Consider the following 8,346-nt stretch of genomic DNA (forward strand, 5'->3'; position numbering starts at 1 on the left):
GGTCCACCAGAATTCTAGGCTCATGGGGCATCACAAAGCCAATACACAAATGGGACTGTGAAGAATGGCAGACACACTTACAGTGTGTGTCTCCTCTGCTCGTGCACATGCTCCATAATTCCATTGGACTTCACTTACAAAACATAAATTCACAAATAAAGTTATTAAGAATTTCAAGCCAGTGACAACAGAAAAGTAAACCAAGCATGGTGCCCTCCAAACACACAGCCCTGTGTAAATGCTCGCCTGTGAAGCCAGTGTTGCCGAGAAGGAATAGTCTCCAAAAGTAAAGCAAGTTGGTGGGAGTTGAGAAAAATATAGTGCTAATTACAGTACTTGCCAGTACTCAAATCTGTTGGGGTTTTTTTTAACTCAAATTTTAGATTTTTTTTTGGACTGAAACAGGGTTTTCACTGTTTACAAGGTTATTTCTGAGTTGCAAAACTTCTCTCTCCATGTTTTTCTCTGTTTCATCATGTTTTTGCCTTGTTTTCCCCCATTCAATCTTGGCTGCCACAATTAGACAGACAGAAAGCACGAGGATGCTTTTTTCCTGTATTTGTAGTGGAAACCTCAGAAGCAGAGAATAACTGCTCCAGGTCTGTCAAAATCAAATCTGGCTTTTGCAAAACAGGTTTCCAAGCCCTACTCTATTATTCTTCCAAACACACACATACTTGCACAGAATTTCCAGGTTTGAAGTCCAGAAATATGTACTTTTTAAAGCTCTATAATTGATTCTAACAATCACTGCTGTTGCAAAACTCCATCATCTCAATATTTCAGACAACCAAGAATTAGAAGTAGAAAAGAGGCCACGATCAGTATCTCTGAGAAGCATTTTGAACAGCCACCCAAATATATAGTGAAGCCAACATAAGCCACATACAAGTTGGCATTCTACGGTCTGGATATTTCTTTCTTCGTAAGAAAGAAATTTCTTTTCTCATAAGAAATATTCAGAAGAAAGGGGAAATGGAGGTGGTTTTAAAAAATGAACAAAGTCTGAGGAAAAGGGAAAATTATCTTTGAAGACAGAGAATGAGCAAAGCCCTGAACCTGATTTAGTTAAAGAACCAAGAGAAAAGTTTCAGAAAACTGTATGGTATCTTCAGTGCAATTCAGTACCACCAATGCAATAAAAGGTAACCAACAAGGCCAGGGAATCTAAGGAAAATAAAACAATAAAGTGGAAGGACAGTTAAATGAGGAGACACAAAGTCAACAAACTAAGATTTAAAGAGAGAGAAATAAAATCAAAACATGTTTCAAGGAAACCAAAATTATAATAGCCAAACAAAAAATCTGCATAATACTTTTTAAAGGGCATAGCTGACAATGAAGAAATAAAATGAAAATGTTGTGAGGAAACATTAGAGATAGAGACAGAGAATCAGAATCAACTCAGCAATTATAGATATTTTCAAGGAACAAGAATATCTGTAATCAAAGTAACAACCAAGACATAATTGAAAAAAAATAAGGTAAACCAAGAAAATAATAAAAATAGACCATTTCGGGGGCCAGCCCCGTAGCATAGTGGTTAAGTGCGCATGCTCCGCTGCTGGTGGCCCGGGTTCGGATCCCGGGCGCGCACCGACGCACTGCTTGTCAGGCCATGCTGTGGAGGCCTCCCATATGAAGTGGAAGAAGATAGGCATGGATGTTAGCCCAGGGCCAGTCTTTCTCAGCAAAAAAAAAAGAGAAAGATTGGCATGGATGTTAGCTCGGGGCTGATCTTCCTCACACACACACACATGCACACACTAAACAAAAAATAAATAAATAAATAATAGACCATTTTTTAGACCTATTCAGGCAAATTTTTTTAAGTAACACAATCAAGGAAAAAACTCTAAGTAAAGGTAGAGAAAACTAAACAGATTAACCACTAAAGAATAAAAGCCAGGTAGATTCTGACATGTCTAAAATTACGTAACAGAAAAATAATGAACATAAAATTTTCAGAGAACTAGAACTATGATGTAATAATTAGTCCTGGCCAAATATCATTCCTTTTTGAAAACAACAGAAAGACTCTCAGATATACAAGAACTCAAAAATATAACCCCTCTGTGCCCTTCTTGAAAATTTCCTAAAGATATTAAAATTAAGAGTTCAAGAACGGGAAAGTTAGGCTGTAAAGACACAAATGGTACACTTGAGAATAGTTTAACAAAGTCAAATTTAAACAACTGTTGTTAGTTGGAGTAAAAAGTTGAACATGAAATGTCAAAAATAACCACTGAAAGAAGAGATATGTAAGGTAGTACGTATTCGGTTAAAAATGGCTGAGTTTCACATTATATTAACATTGACGAGGACAACAGCTTTCAATTACTAGAGAAGATAAAACTAAAAGAAACAGCCACATTTTATAAGACTAAGAAAATACAAAAAAAAAAAAAAAAAAAAAAACATGAAGGACCTAAGATAAAATACTTGACTGTAGTACAAAAAGCTTATATTTCTCTATTACAATACAAAGATTCTCAAATTGAGTTGAGAATAATCTAAATATATGCTGCTTCCAAGAGACATATCTAAAATAAAATGGAATTAAAATGTTTTTAAAAGATAGGCAAAGATTTATCAAATTGAGAACAAGCTGTCTGTAAACACAAATTTAATAGGATCAAGAATTGACTGTCCTAAATTAACATGATTTTACTATTCCAGTAAATTCTTGCCCAGGAATATAAAGTTTCAAAAAACATTACTATTTGTTTCATGAACTCCTTAAAATCCATGTCTCCTCCTAGGGCATTAGAGTGAATAGCTCCCTTCTCAGGAAAAGAGAGATCTTCGACGGGCAAACTTCTGTTGAGAAGCAACTGTTTACTCATCAACATGTGATTCAAAACTCTCCTCTTGCTATGTCCACCAATCCTAAACTATAATATCAAAAACTTGCACAATCTACTCAAACTCCCATATTGAAGACCCACCTTAATCCAAACCACAAACGCCTTAAATATCCACCCATAGGTGAATTTCTTCCTTACTGCAGTAAGTAGTCAACTCATCTTTACACTTGAGCAATGTGTCATTTGAGTGTTTTTTTCTGAGTTGGCAGTCAACAAAATAACCTCAAAAAAAAAAGTTAACACCAATTATCAGATAAACTAAATGATAATTAAAAACAAAGCTGGATGTTATTTTATGTTGATAAAAAGATATAACTCACAACAAAGATTCAACAGTCACAAACCTTTAAGTGCTAAATCACATATTGTCAAATATAAATAAAGTTCAAACTGTCAAAAGAAGACATTGACAGAAACAAACTGCAGTGGGAGAACTTAACTTTTGACAGATCAAGCAGTCAAAAAAGAAAGACAAATAGGCAAATGCAAATAAAAAAAAAGAATGATAATTTCAGACAAAATCAATTTTTAGGCAAAAAAACAAAGTACCATTTCTTATTGAGAATTAGAATAACTCAACTAATAGTTTAAAATCCATAACTGTAGATTAAATTCTGTCACCTACAAAAGAAAATATCTTTCCAAGTGTATCTAGAATAATGATTATTTTTTTAACTGAAATATATCACTCCATAATAGAGAAATCTCAAATTCCTAAAGCAAATACTATTCAAACCACAGTCACTGGTCACGGTACCATAGAGCAAGAAACTAATAATTTATTTTAACTAATCAAAATGAAAATGTAAAACATCCACCTACACGGCTATTGGCTTAAAGAGCAAATTAAAACAACAATTACACATCATGCAGAAAAAAATTAAAATAAAGGAACTACTTATCAAAGCTTATTGGTTCATAGCCAAAGCTAATTTTATCAAAATAATGGCTTACTATTTTCCAGGAATGGTGCTAATGATGCTCAGCACATTACATGCATTTTCTTATTTAATTTTAACATCTCTTTGAGGGAGGTATCATTATTATCTTTAGTTTATATACACACGCTTAGAAAGTATAAGCTAGTAAAATAATATTGGGTTTATATTCAGGAATCTATTAACATACAATAGAGATTAAAGTAGGAAAGCCATATATATAATCATTGCAATAGATGTCCAAAAATCAACTTAAAATTCAACACTTATTCCTGATTTTAAAAATTTAAAGCAACTGCATTAACTAGAAATAGTATTCTTTGTTAGCATTATTAGATTATCTCACTAAATCCAAGAGCAACATCATACATACAAGTGAAACCCGAGAGAAGTATTTCCCAAAGTGTATTTCATTAAAAAACTTCTTTGAAAAATATCAAGGATTCTGCACTCAGGTAAGTTTGGAAAACTTGAATGTTATAAACCTTCCCTCTGCATGTCACAATTCATGGGCATATTTAAGTTTCTGGGAATTTCTGCAGTTAAAGAAAAATAAACTTTGTTTAACCTTGTGTTTCTCTAACTTGACCACAAAACACTTGTCACAAATAGCACCTATTAATATTCTACTGAGCACTTCAGGAAAGGCATTCCTACTAAACTAGGAAGCCAAACAAGGATGCCCGTAATCATCCCATTTAACAGTATTTTAGATCTGTGGCCATAAAATACAAATGAAAATGCATCAGGTCATACACTATGAATACTCTTGTTAAACATGCACAAAAAATGACTGGAAGAAAATACATCAAAATGATAATACCAGTTATCTCTGTGTGATCAAATGACAGCTGATTTTATTTTTTCCTTTGTATTTTATGTATTCTCTACAATGAGCATGTATTATTTTATAATAAAAATATTATTTTATTAAAACAGCATGTTGAGACTTTGTTCAAACATAGGCATAAAGGTTTCCCAAAACTAATCATGAGAAGTAAAAATAGATATAGTTTATAAAATACTAATAAAACCAATGTTAAGCACATCTGAGGCTCTCAACTGAAACCCATTCAATTGGTCTCTTATTCTAAGCTCATTTTGTGTGTAAAAGTGAGAACAAAGAATTATCAAAGAAAAGTTAATTACAAATGATAGAAGACATAATCTGATACAAATAATCAAGAACTAATCCAAGTAGAAAAACAAAGCAAAGTCAGCTGTAAAAAGGCTAATATCTTAGCAAAGAACAAATCTAGATTACTCAAATGATTTGAAATTTCTAAAAAAAAAAAAAGGAAAAAAAACATAACATCTGAAATGACAAAAACCAAAAGATGTGCTAAATTTGATGCCTAATATGTTTCTATCCTCATTCATTTTCGCATTGTTTCTTTTTCTATTGCCAAATAGATCTTTGTTGGCACTGCAACCATAGAAGTATGCACTGATTCCTTTTCTCTGTATCAGTGTAATAACTGGAGGTGGCGGTTGTCAATTCTAAAATTAATCAACTACAAATTATTTATTTAAAACTAAGTGACAAGCCAGAACGAAAGGTAGAGCAGAGTGGGAGGGATGGTTTGGTTTATAAAAGAAAATTACCGACAATATATTCCTTGCTTTAAATGAATTATAATTGACTTCCAGATAGAAAAAAGAAATCCTTAAAAAACTGGAAAAAAATGGTCAAGAAATGTAAGTACTGGTAAAACTGGAAGTTAAAATGGGCATTTTTCTATCTCCATTTTGTCTGAGACCCAAAAGATCTAGAACTAAATAATAAATGGCAAAAACTCCCACATTCCAAATGAGGTGCTAGATCAACTACATGAAAATTACAAGATACAGATGAAAAACAATTTTGCAAACCTTAGCACTTCAGCCTTCTAAAATGTATGAAAAGAATTTTAGTTAAAGCAGGAAGAAAGAATGTAATTTCTTTGGAAAAAACAAATTCCATGGCATTTTCTCTCCATCATTTCTCACTCCCATGGGGAAAGGGAGGAAGGCCTTTGAGCACCTCTTGGAGAACCCGATACTTGTCCTCTGAAGTTCAAGAAGACACAAGGGGTTAATATTTGACACATCTCTGAGAAATGTTAAGGCAAAGACCACTGCAATAATCCAGGCATGAGGTGCTATAGGAATTAGCTACTCCTGTTTTACAAAGACAGAAAATTCATAAAGCATTCTAGCAATTTCACACTACTGCTTTATATCCATATTTATTCATCACTTGATCTCGACCTATCCTATCTTCCTGTTCACCTACTTCAGCTCGCCTTACCCAAATTTAATTCAATGCTCTGCCTTTTCTATACCCTGGCTTTTGCCCCAAGTTATTTTACATGAACAGAAAAATTTCTCTTCTTTCATCCTCTATGCCAATTCCTGGCTGCTATTTTGCCTGCCCATCCAATAAAGATTAAACTTGTTTTCTATCATTTAAAAGCTGAAGGATATCATTTACATTCATCAAGTGGTTCTCCCCAGGCTTCTAACTGATACAAATGACCTTTTCCACTCAAGGATATAAATATTTTTCCCCATACAAAATATGAAAATGGCTCTGATTCCATACTGACTTCAAAATCTACCTCTCCATTGGATCATGGTTCAAATAAAACTAGACCACATGTTAAAGAAAAAATTTAAATAAAAAGTACCTTATCCTATTCTCTTTCTTCATTTCAATTTCTCAAATAACCTTGTCTGTAAAAGTCAAAGGATAACACCCAGAAGAGTGATAATAAGTGCCCCCCAAATTCAAAGATAAGTAACTGGGTCATGGAAGACATACTCTTTCACCTTTTGGTTTTATTTTGTCCAGTGTCATGCCAAGAAAGAATCAGAAAAGGACTGGTTCTGACAAAATTTTACTTCAATCAGTTTACATTAAGGGACTAAATTGAAGAATCAATAAGAACTGCAACTCCATTAAAACAATAAATATAAATCAGCGATATATGTGCCAAAAACACAGATTGAGACGGCACACAAGTTTGTTTGTGGGTTTTTTTCACTTTGGTTTTTTTCGGTTTTATTTTAACCATGAAGATCTCATGATCTGTATTTCAGTTGCCAAACCAGTAATATGACTGCACAGCAGAACTGCCAGAAACCTTTCATAACTGAGTTTTGGCATCACACAGATTGTCATGTTAGACAATTGAAGCTTCAGAAACTTCTGTTTTTCCACAAACCTATGAACTGTGCCATTCTGCAGTATAAGCTCAAAGCCATGAATTTGATCCATTAGCCATTCCAGAAACACAAACACCATGCTTCACTGAAAAGGAGCATATGCCAGAACATGTAGACATTTAACGCACTCTAACAGAACTGCCTAGCATACTCTTTTCATCAAGAGTTCAAAACAATTTAAAAGCATTATAAATGTGGGAGATCAAAAGGATCTTTTTAAAAAAATCATTTTAACCACTTTTGCGTTTACAATGAGAGTTATAGGGGTAGGTTCGTCCAAAAAATACTAATTATTTAAAATATCTTAATCTCTAAGGATATGTAGTAAACCATAAAGGAGGACCAGTGGTCAGATGAGTAGGCAGAATAATGGGGTGTAGACAGAATGGGGTGAAATGCCACAGAGACACAAGTATCTTTTAGGAAAGGTTATAAAGGACACAGTCATTTGGTGCCACCAGAAACCCGGCTGGAGTTAATGCTAACTCTGAGTTAGATAGAGAGCTATCAGCTGAACCCTGACCAGAGGAGAACAGGAGGAGGACAGGAGAGGGAGGATATAGCAGAGCCCAATTATACTGCTCTTTATAAACATCCAGGGACAGTGGCAGCCAAAACTGTCAAGTAGATAAAAGTCCCTACTATCCTGAGGCTCTCTATGCAGAGACCATGTTCCTCTTTAAGAAATTGATCCCTTCCTCTTCCAAGTCTCTCAGTATCCTCAAATATCTCTACCCTTTTTGCTTGTTTTGGGGAAAAAAAAATCTAATAAACTTAGTAGTAGTGTGATAACAATATTAACACTATTATAATTTCCCTTACTGCTTTCACACCTTAGCTCGTTGGATCCTTACCACAACTCAGGGACAGTACCAGAATCTCTGCTGTACAGGTGGAGACTTCGTTAAGTATGGACAACTCATTTGCTAAACGTTAGAGGTAAGAATGGAGCTCTTGTCTTCTGATTTTCAAGCAGCACAGTATTGCATTAGATCACAGGTTTTAAAATTGGCCTCTCTAGATGTGAGTCCCAGCACCACTCAACTAGTTGTGTGATCTCAAGCAAGCCATTCAATATCTCTTAGCTTCAGTTTTTTCACCTATAAAAATGTAAATAATTCAAGATCCTACCTGATTGAATTGCTGTGATGGTTAACTATTGCATGTAACGTGGCTAGTATAACGCCTAGAATATATTAAGTACTCAGTAAATGATAGGTTTTACAGCCATTATTATTCCCTCTATACTTTGCTACCTCAGGCTTAATCACCCTGAATTTCTACGAAAAATGGAGACTTAATCTGCGAAAACTGTCTCATTTATAGTGTTATCA

The 8,346-nt window shown here is 34.1% G+C and overlaps 1 non-coding gene across 1 annotated transcript; it reads right to left on the minus strand.

The window, feature by feature from the left end:
- Positions 1-484: 484 nt before the first annotated feature.
- LOC131409877 (small nucleolar RNA SNORA31) lies at positions 485-614 on the minus strand. The gene has a single exon (XR_009221064.1). It is a non-coding gene; the product is annotated as a small nucleolar RNA SNORA31 (small nucleolar RNA).
- Positions 615-8,346: the final 7,732 nt, after the last annotated feature.

This window comes from Diceros bicornis, chromosome 8 (assembly GCF_020826845.1).
Source record: "Diceros bicornis minor isolate mBicDic1 chromosome 8, mDicBic1.mat.cur, whole genome shotgun sequence".
Taxonomy (NCBI): Eukaryota; Metazoa; Chordata; class Mammalia; order Perissodactyla; family Rhinocerotidae; genus Diceros; species Diceros bicornis.